We start from the raw sequence: 11,640 nt of genomic DNA on the forward strand, positions 1-11,640 counted from the left end.
TTTCTGTTGAGAAAAAAGTTAATAATTTTTGTTTTATAAAAATCAAAATTAAAAAAATTAAACAAAATTTAAAAAATATCAAAAAGATCAAGAATCAGTTTGGAAAGATTTTTCCTTTCTTAATATTATATAATAGTTATCAATTCAATATTTTACATGGAAAAAAATAGTCTTTCATTTTATTAAAATTTGTATACATATAATTTGATAAACTGGATTTAGTTGCTTAACAACTGAAAAGAAAACATTTCTTTTCCATTCTATGTATCAATTGGTAAGTTACCAGCAACTAGACACAACATGCATGGTGTCTAAAATTAATGTGAATAATAGAAAGAGAAAAGACCTCTTAAATTGAATTGAGTCTTCTAGACAGTGATAGCTTTCCTGGGGCAGGAATAGAGACAAAAGCACCAAGATGAGGCATTCAGGTAGGCTCCCAGTGTTTTACAGCAGATGAAAAACCCTCTTAAGATTATTAATGAGTCTTGGGGCCAGCAGGTGGTATAGTTGTTAAGGAGTTGGAATTTCCACATGGACGATCACGATTCAAGTCCCGAACCTGGCAGTTTGCACGCTCTCTCTCTTTCTCTCTCTCTTTCTCTGGCAGCAAAAAATCGTGTGAAATAAATAAATTAATTAATTAATTAAAAAAAAGATTATTAATGAATCTTTAAGTACAGTACTGAATGAAGAGCCAACTTAACCTGTACACATTCTTTCTCAATAATGACAAAATAGAATATGTTTTAAATAATCAGGAATTGATTTGTAAGTCCAATTAATAAAAATATGACTGAGGTGCCAGGCAGAATGCAGAGTAACACAACTGGGCCCACATGGGAAAGATCCTGGGTTTGTACCCTGGGACCTCCCTGAGCATATCAGGTGTGTGTACCTGTCTGTGACCTGGACCAGTTGAGAGTAGGGGTGAGGCCTGAGGACCCTGTTGAGGGTAACTGTCTCTCTCTCTTTGTCTCTGTCTTTCATAGAAAAAAAATGAAAGGGACTTTAAACTAAAATAAAATAAATATGGTTGAATGAAATACTTTCTAGTACTATCTCCTCTTGAACAATGCCTCCAATTGCACCAGTGTGTGGTTCAGTTTCAGTGAAACACACTGCTAAGACTTCTAAGCATATATTTTTCATCCAGATGTTTTAATTGCGTGCAGACACCATTGTTGACTATTAATACAGATGATTGAAGAAAGGCATTACTTTACAGAGTGAAGGTCAATTTTAGACTTTTTAAACCTTAAATTTTGTCTCATTTCATTTTATTCTGTATTATCTTATGACAAGAAAATGAAACAAAGGGAAAAGGAAGTTTACACACATTTTATTTTAAGTTATAGTTTATGTGAGTGTCAAACATGAGTGTTTTATTTAATTTTGGGGGTTGATACCTTTCTGGTTTCCTGAAATATAATACCCATTAATCCCTGTTTGCAGACACCTTGAAATATTTATTGAATAATACAATACAGATTCTAAAACATAATCTTCTTTTATGAATACTGGCACAATTTCACCCAGCTCTGTATAAGATTTAAGAAAAATGGCAGGGCAAGATCAGACATTGTTTACATCTCACCTCCAGCAAGATATAACTTTACTCTTGGCTGACCTTTAAGCAAAAGCAATGGTTATGTAACCAAGTAAGCTAAAAACTAAACAGGAAAAGAAAGCAGGGGGTCACAGAACCAGGAATGAACTACAAACGTACTCTATTTGTTAAACTAAGATTTTTATCATGTTGCTCAAAGAAAAACTGAAGTTTTCCAAGTGAAAAAATGTGACAAATATTTTATCTTTGCTCTCTGAATGTATACATAAATATTTCAGTATTTAAAAGAAGTTCTTTAGGAGTCTACCACAAAAGGCATTGCACTGTTTTTTAATGTAATGCAGTATTATTCATTGACTAAATATAATGTTTGAATAAACTGCATTTAATCCTTATGTAAATATTGATTAGAACAAATGCCCATGCTATATTATTCCTGATACAATCCTGAAGTTGTTATGAAATGAAACAAATTTATCTTTACAAAGTTTTAAGTGGAGCCTTACCAAGAGGCAGAAGAGTAACTTCTTTCTTTCTTTATTTACTTATTTATTCCTTGAGTGACATAGAGAGAAAGAGCCAGGAGAGAGATAGAGCCAAAGAGAGAAAGAGACAGAGCACCTCCAACATGATCTCAATACTGCGATCCACTCCCAGCCTTCAGCCAGTTCTAGATCACAAGCAACCAAACATTCAGCCTACTCAGTGAGGTCACTGATCTTGAGCATGGGACCTTCCCATGTGGGATTGACTGCACAGCATCACCTTTTCCTGATACATCACTATGCAGCCTCCTAAAAGTTTTTTTCAAGAATCTTTTCAATAAAGAGGCTATAACATAAATTGCTCTTTAAGTAGTATGAAAAGAAAGCCAGAGAATGAGAGAGAAAATAACACTAAAAATCTAGGAACCTAACTATAACATGTTAGGTTCTGTGTATTTGCAGCAGAACAGGATGCAGATTACAATCTAAGGGGCAAGATTTGGATCTGAGGGGCCAGACCATGGCACAGCAGTGAAAAACGTGAATGTTCAGGACCAGGAGTTGGTGTAATGGCTATATCGCTGGAATCCCATGTAGTCGACTGCCATTCGAGTACTGGACCTGATGGGTTTAAATCACCCTGGGCGTGTGTGTGTGTGTGTGTGTGTGTGTGTGTGCACAAGATCCCGAGAGCAGAATAGAGGAGAAGGGAAAAGAAAAGAAAAGAAAAGAAAAGAAAAGAAAAGAAAAGAAAAGAAAAGAAAGAAAAGAAAAGAAAAAAAAAAGAAAAGAAAAGAAAAGGAAAGGAAAGGAAAGGAAAGGAAAGGAAAGAAAAGAAAAGAAAAGAAAAGAAAAGAAAAGAAAAGAAAAGAAAAGAAAAGAAAAGAAAAGAAAAAAGAAAAGAAAAGAAAAAAGAAAAATGTGAATGTTCTGCAAGACAATGCCACATGGGGAGGTTCCTGGTTCAAGTTCATAGATCTTTCTGAGTACACGAGGTACATACTTGTCCATGATCTGAGGCTGATTGAGGCTGGGGCTGGATCACAGCATCAGGACCTTGTTGGGGGTTCTTTCTATCTCTCTTCTGGAAGAAATAAGTTAATAAACTTTGAAAATAAGATACACATATTAGATAAAATAACTAAAATACACTGGACGTGTACCTACCAGGATGTACGCATAAGTGATATATGGCAGATAAAGAGGTCATTGGAAATTTCTTGTCTTAAAAGAAGTGACAAGTCCAAAGGAATATAACCTCTTAGAAAAACATAAAAGTAGTTCGGTATGATGAGAACAATGGATATCAGGTGAATGGCGAGGCTAAAGAAGAAAGTAGATCTGGAAGAGAAGAGCCCTTTAGCTGTATTGAAGAGTTTAAAATTTCTTCTAAAAGAATGAAGAGACATAGACTAGCATTCTCACCAATGAGTTTTAAATGGGGCCTCACATGGTCATGTCAGTAGCTTGGGATGATCATTCTGGTTATACGTGGAATAAATGGAAGGAGTGTAAGATCATAGTCTAGGAGAGGGGTCAGGGTTATAAGCCTATGGCATTCATCCAGGTGAGAAGCTATAACAGCATTGAGAAAGGAGGGAAGAAGATGGGTGTAGGTGCTATTTAGGAGGAATTGGGTTGAATGTGCTCAGTGACAGAAAAGCAATATGGTCGTGGCATTCAGTGAAATATGAACCTAGAAGATTAGGTGCGGAGAGGGAAGATAATAAATTCAGTTTCAGACATATTGCCCTTTTCTTGTAAAGTATGGATGATATCAGATAAGCAAAGGATACATGAGAAAAATATGTATAGGCATTACAGAGTTTTGATATGGACATTAGACTTTTTCAATTGTCATCTTGTCCAACCATACGTGTGCAACCCAGTGAACATCATCATCTAAACGTGTTTCATCTCATGCTTTTACTAAAAATAATAATATTCCAATCAGAAGATAAAAAGGTGATGTGGCCAGAATATCCTTCCAGCACAATAAATGGAAGAGTATCAATGACATTTTTAATTTATTTATAAAAGGATACAATAATATTAGATTGAGGACAAAAAAATCCAATGGGGCTAAGTTCAGAATCTGTCCTTTATTAAATACTCAAGCCCTGTCAGCTGTTTTAATGCTGCTCTTCTGTTTTGTTGTTCTGTTTGTTTTTGTTTATGGAGTCAGTGCTCTTGGTCAGACCACTCAGCCTTTGCAATATTTCAAGGCAATTTGTATTAAAAACCAGCAATAACTATCTATATCCTGTGGAGGAAAGATCCATAAATTACAGCTCAGGTTATTTGTCAGTTATGTAGTTTAAAAATTCTTTGGCAGATAGGATTAAAGTGTGAGAATTGATTCTGAACTCCAGCTGAGGGGCCTGTGAAATTAGAAAGATAATATGTTCAGTACAACGTCTCCTGCTGCCCAATTTAAAGGTGGTGGGTAGGAGGTCAGTGAAAAGTGAAGGCAGTTGGATGACACTATTTGAAATATTTTAAATAAATGTTTTGTAAGAGACTAAAGTATTATGTAAAGGAATGAATATTTTTTTCTAAGCAGAGTCTTTATCCAATCATTTGATTTAGGAATGAGAGATTTCACTTAGAGTCTTAGGTATTCTGGTCAATCCAGTTTTCAGAAGAGCAATATTTTTTATGGTATAATTTTAAATGACTCATCTAATTGTTTTCAAATGACTAATGAGAAAGCCTTTATTTTTTTCCCTAATTTCCTCAACCAAAATTCTATTTATTTTTGTGATCTAATAATTCTCACTTAGAAAAACTAAGTTTACAACTTTCCTCAGAAATACTTAATCTTTTGATTTTACATTTGCCATTCGAAGCAGTCCTAGACCTTGTATTGATGTCAAGGATGCTACATTGCAAATTGGCTGGGTGAACTAGAGCAAAATTTAAAAATATGATATCTCTAAGTTTTTCTTTGGTACAGCTAGGTACCCAGAAATCAGATAATTAGCAGTATATAAAACCTGAAGTTGCTTGATCGATTTCTTCCAGAGCTGTTCTAGGTATTTACAAAGATGTGCATAGTGTAGCAAACTAAAACTATTTCAGATTTATAGAAAGAATGACAGAAGAACATAAAAAGAAGGAAAGGAAGAAAGAACCAGAAATAAGAGCAAGACGGGAGATGCATGAAGTGGTGTCCACTTGCTGAAGATGACCTGAAAATGTTCTCTAAACTTGTAACATCAAGGGGAAATTGTATTTAATTATAAGGTTGACAGTATCCATGAGGAAAAATGAAGCATTAGTGCAGAAGTCCACAAAGTTTGATTTGCAATGTGAGAGGAAGAGAGGGCATCCTTCACAAAGGGATGGACAATAAGTTCACATCATTACCAGACATAGCAAGGAGTTTCCCCTGCTGTGTCTAATGATGTCCCTCAAAGAGGCAGGTGGCATAATGCCTGAACTGTAAGAGGAATCTCAGGAGTGGGAGAGAATTAGGCTGCAATTTATCGGTACAACTCCTAGCCAGTAAAGATTGAGAGCCCCAAGGATACCACTGCAGTTTGTTATTTAATGAAAAAAAAAGAGAGAGAGAGAAAGTATTCAAATAAACAGTGTGGTGCACAAGGATTTCTGATGTGATTTGTTTTATAGCTTAACAAGCAGGAGAGGTGAAAGCTTAAAAACAAATAAAACAACTCTGATAGAGCATTGGACTGGGAGTCACAGCTTGAGTTTGAGTTCTAATTTGGCTGACCTCTTCTTTTTAAATGTGTTTAAGAATTATTTCTTTTATTTATTACCTATATTATTTAATTTGACCAGAAAGCAATAGAAAGGAAAAATGAGAAAGCAATCCACCAGTTCTGGGACTTGAACTGTAGCCAACCATATGGGAATCCAGCACCTTAACCACCACCCCACCTGCTGGTCCTATATATATATATAAAAGATGGTTTGACATAGGGCATGTGTGCTTGCTGGAAAGAGAGAGTGAGAGAGAAAGTGTGAAATCACTTCCCGGAGGGGGATGGTCATATTGCAATCCCTTTTCCTCCATTCTCTTCCTGGAATCTTGGCATACACACACACATGCCTGGAGTGATTTTTAAGCTACTGGGTCTGAAACTTGAGCCACAGTCAGCCATATGGAAGTCCAGTGACAATAACCACTCCAGTCTGTTGGCCCCTTGACTGACTTACAATAGCACTATTTTGCTGAGGTAAGTCATAGATGATCACACAACTTGCATCTGCTAAAGGGGTTGATAATTCCAATTCAGACAGGTTTTGTGAATATTAAGAAAAATATTTTACATAAACAGTTTTCTCTATATTATCTGAAGTATCCTGTATATTATCTGAAGAGCTTTTAAATATATTTTGAAGATGTACTTCAAATCTATTGAAAATTATTTTATAACCACCCCCAAATGATTTATATTTATCTTTAGAGGCCGAGGGGAAGGGATTAGAGCATGAGAAGGTAATGGATTTTATTTATTTATCATTAATAAAATAAAAAATCTAAAACTAACCGAAACCCTATGCTAGAAGGGTTAAAAAGAAATATTTAGATATCAAAAATGTCTATTACCCAATAAGATTAGACCCTTTAAGTTACTGGTACCTGTTGATATCAGATGTGGAATGCATCTACAGAAACATATTTAAAGGCCACTTTTAAAAACTATGTTTGGTATATGGTAAAAGGTTTCAAGTAATTTTCAGAGCATCCCAGTCTTTAGAATTAAAACCAGGGAGCCCACTGCATACCACTATATCTGATATTCACCTCCCAGTGGGGCCAGGCACTGCTAGGAGTGCATACCAAGCCCTCTAACAGCAGCTGGAAAACTCCGATATAATTATGCTGAGTTCTTAATCATATATTTTTCCCCTCTATACTTTCGGAGAAGAGTCCTGTTTTCCTCCCTTTCAGTTAGAACACCAGTTTTAAGTGATCCCAAATAAAAATTCATCTTTACGTAAATTCACAATTAGTTATTAGAACAGACATCATTTGTTCAGGCAACTGATGGCATGGGAGTTAAGAAGACTGGATCCCACATGGCTGACTGTGCCATGTGTGTCCCCACCTGGCGACTTGAAAAACATTCAGGGTATGTATGCATTTGTTCCCAATGTCCCAAGGGAAGAATGGTGGGGTCCTTTCTCACTTTCCTTTGGTCTCTCTCTCTCTCTTCCTCTCTCTAATAAGTGCCTATGCCCTCTATCAACAAGAACAACAACAAAAAAGAATGGACAGCATTTCCTTTGTTTTGTGTTCCATGCAAGAAGACCAGCAGTTATAAATATCAGCTTGGTTTTCTGTCCGGGAGTTATGAAAAATCCAAAGGGACAATAAAATAGAATATTGAATAAACACTCTTAAAAATGGGAAGACTCTCTGTAGCTTAGCAATTAAGAAAGACCAGATCCCATATGGCTAACTGCGGTTTAAGTCCTGATCTGGTGGCTTGAGATACATACAGGGTACAGGGTACATCTGCATGAATGCCCAAATTCCCACCAGGAGGAAGAAATGAGGAGAAAGGGTAAAGCATGACCATGCTCCATTGGGGGAGGGGGAGTTCTCTCTCTCTCTCTCTCTCTGTCTCCCTCTGGCAATTGAAAATTTTTAAAAAAAGAACATAAGACATTATTATCTTCTCTTGTATAGGAAATTGTTCCAGAAGATCAAATTGGGCCAAATTAATTTTACTAGTTCCTAGAGTTGCCGCAACAAAGTACCACAGATTTAAACAACAGAAATTAATTTTTTTCAGAAATTAAATTATTTATGAATAAATTTCTGAATATATTCTGGAAACCTGAAGTCCTAGCTCATGATGATGTTGGTAGAGTTGAAGGGTTCTTTTTTTTTTTTTTTTTAGATTTCATCTTTGTCTTGCAGATGGCAGTCTTGTCACTGTGTCTGTCTATGCAATAATCTCTTTTTAAAAGCACACAAGTCATATTGGATTAGGCCCACTGAACCTAATTTCAACTTAATTATCTCTTTAAAAATCTCTAAAGACTGAGGTACTGTGGGATAGGATTTCAATATATAAATTTTAATAACATTAATATAGTATAAATATAAAGAACAATAGCATATGTTATTAGCAGAAATATTTTGTAACAAATATTAAGGCTATCATTGGAAACATATCAATAATCAATAATTCTATTGACTTACTATCTTAAAATAGCTGAGGAATATCAATTTGTTTGTATGTTATTGTTATAAAAGTGGCAGCACAGAAGATTGGTTCTTTACTAATTCCATCCTCACCCAACTACCTTTATTTGCTAGGAGCAATCCATCATTTATTGCTAGGAGCTGAGAATCAAATGGAAAAGAATGTACAGACACTAGAGACTTAACAGCTAATTGCAGCAACAGTACAGATGCTAAAAAGAGAAAGTAGAATAAATAAGAATACAAGTTTGCATGTCCTAAATTCCAAATAGAAGATTATCTGTCTTCCTGATTCTGAGATCATACCAGCCAGCTCTGTGTTGATTTCTAAAGGATTCCAAGAGATAACTAACATAATTTAAATATGCAGATAATTAGAATAGAGTTTCAGAAAAAGGAACAATAATGATGCACCCTTTAAAGGCCTCTGATTTTAAATGATTGCTCTTTCTTCCTCGCTCAATGAGGGAGAAATAAAATATTCTTCTCCAGTTACTTAAAAGTTCTCTTAGCTGATGGTCCATCTAATTGCAGTTTTGCTATAAGGAAATAGTAATTAGACTAAAGGATTTTTAAAAATATTTAGTTGATGTACCTCGAGTAAATACATTTTTATCACTCAAGAGAGAGAAAGGCTGAGGTATTTGAACCTGAACCAGCATTAATATCTTTTTATTGGCATAAAGATTTAGCTTAAATTAAGTCCCTCTTTCACAGTCAAAAGTGGAAGGGGGAAACAAGAGAACTTTAGTTATGTTCTATGAATGAAGAACAAAATTCTCCGATAGATTTTAATATATAAAACGATCTTACAGTGGTTAAACTCTTAAAGTACAGCATTTGATTTTGTGAGTAGAACAACTTAGCACTGAAGTTAATTAGCTTTCTTGTTAGGATTTTTGAATAGAATATGTAGATAATATGTTACTCATAAGCACATAGTCTGTCAAAAGACTAATTCAGGAAGCACTGTAGTATAATGGTTAAATGTCCAAGCTTTGGCATCAAAATACCATTGTATAAACCCTCTAACCTACAAGTTGCATAGTCTTTGAAATTTTCCCTTGTTTTTCTCTAATGCCTTAATTTTTCCATCTAGAAATGGGGATGCTATGGTTTGAATATATGTGTCTCTCCAAAATTCATATGTTGAAACTTAGTTGCTGGGACTGGCAGGTGATGTGATGTTTCCATCACTAGACTCCCATGTAGGCAACCATGGCCCAAGACCCGGCAGCTTAAAACTCATGCTGGGAGCCTGTGCGTGTGTGCCCAAAATCCCAAGAGGAGAATGGAGGAGAAGAGATTGTAGCATGGGTTTTCCCCTGGAGAGTGATATCTCACTTTCTGTCTCTCTTACTCTCTGGGAAGGCATGAGCCCTGTAGCAAAAATCTCTGCCTCTAAAAAAAATAAGGAGGGCTGGCAGGTGGTGTGGTGGATAAAGGCACTGGACTCCCACATGGCTGACTGCGGTTCATATTCTCGGTAGCCAAATCATTTAGAATATATTTGACATTTTTTGTAGGTTCTAAGTAATGATTCTTAATCTCATCAGCACATTAGAATCATCTGTGGATTTTTTTTTAAAAAACTCCAATATCTAACCCTAGATATTTTTCATTAAATAAATCTCAATTGAGGCCCAGGCACCTGATTTTTTAATTCCTACGGTAATTCTAATATGCAGCCAGAGTTGATCCAAATACTTACACAGATGTGTAGCGACATCCCACTCTGTCATCATCTTAGCCAGTCCTAGAACAGTTTTACCAGACTATATTCTGCATAAAGCCAGTCTAGCAAGAGGTTCCCTAAAGTAGAAGAAGAAGAAGAAGGAGAAGAAAGAGGAGGAGAGAGAGAGGAGGGGACGGTCAAGGAGAAAGAAAAGAAAAAGAGAAGGAGAAAGAATAAGAAAAAGAAGAGGAAGAGGAGAAGTAAGAGGAGAGGAGGAAGAGGAGGAAGGAGAAGAAACTTGAACAGATTCATAGTCAACTAAGCCTCTTCATGTATATATTTCTTAGAGATTTATTTTCCACAATAATGATTAAAAAGCTATTTTATAAATATCAACAAATTTTAAAAAGCTAGAAACAAACTCTAGGAAACAGAGACAAAGGAGAATGGATGTAAAAGAAGTAAAATGATGCTGTGGAAATCCAGTCAAGCTGCACATGTGCACGTGTGCCACATATGTGTGCACAGGAGTGTGATTGTGTGTATATGTCTCTGCATGTGTGTGTTTGTGGTGAGACAGATGGTGTTGTAGAGCAAGGGAGCAGGAAAAGAGATACACTCTGAATCCATTACAGGCTGAGGCAAAATAGAGTCCTATGCTTTATCAGAGAGTGATGCCAAACAACTTCTGTCTTTTAGCTAAACCTACTGAAACGAGTGGAAGAAGAGGGAAACTGTGTGGAAGGAATAAAGTGATAATAAACTTGAGAGTTAGGTAGTTTAGGACAGTAGACCAAGCTTGTTTGAATTTCCAGAAAAGTTAGGAATTGTCCTGTTCTTTGAGGAAAAATATAAAATGTTAACATAATAGACTTGCAATTCTGTTTATATACACATTAAAACAGTGAACCCAGGTGTTACCTTTCCCTGGTAGAAGCAAGCAATGGAGTATAATATAAACACAAAAGAGAGTTTTTAAAAGTGTTCTTTTTTGAATTCGATTCTTTCAAAGGTGGAATCTTGAGAGTTCTTTTGAGATTTTTTGGCTCTTAGGGGATATGCTTAACTATAACTCAGAATGAAACATTATAGAGTGGAGCCAAAGAAATTCTCCACCTCAATGTTGGATTTATATGCTAGAACCATAACATGGAAAATTATGATTCTATGAATACAACCTCAAATTAGGCAGATAGGTTAGACATAATACCAGTGGAAGAATTTCTACTTTAGGGGAAGAATGATTATTGAAGACTACTTCTTTGGAGGAAGAAAACCAGATTTATATGACTTGATACATAATTTTTAGGATTCACTTATAAAGCTGTAGAATAAAAATTAATTTTAACCTCAACTTCTCAGGGCATCTATTTTGGATACAGAACAGATGAGTGTGTCTGGGCTATTCAGATTGGTTTAGGGATACTCCCCCAACAGGTCCACAGAAATGGAAGCTCCAGAACATGGCTGCCATCTTGTGGCTTATGATCATGCAGGCTCTGGAACCACTCAGTCAAAACACCATATCAGAACCAATTTTAGTCAGCACCTTGCCTGTATTAGAAACAGAGACTTAAAGTCACGGATGACTTTGAGAATTTAAATTTTGCCAAAATGATAGACTGCATGTTGAGAAATGATGAGATTGGTGGCCAATTGGAAGGACGCCCCAATCTGGAGTGATTATGACCTTATTTAATTGGGAGATCTCATTTAGAATAAGTGT

Source organism: Tupaia chinensis, unplaced genomic scaffold, assembly GCF_000334495.1.
Source record: "Tupaia chinensis unplaced genomic scaffold, TupChi_1.0 Scaffold146947_1, whole genome shotgun sequence".
NCBI lineage: Eukaryota > Metazoa > Chordata > Mammalia > Scandentia > Tupaiidae > Tupaia > Tupaia belangeri.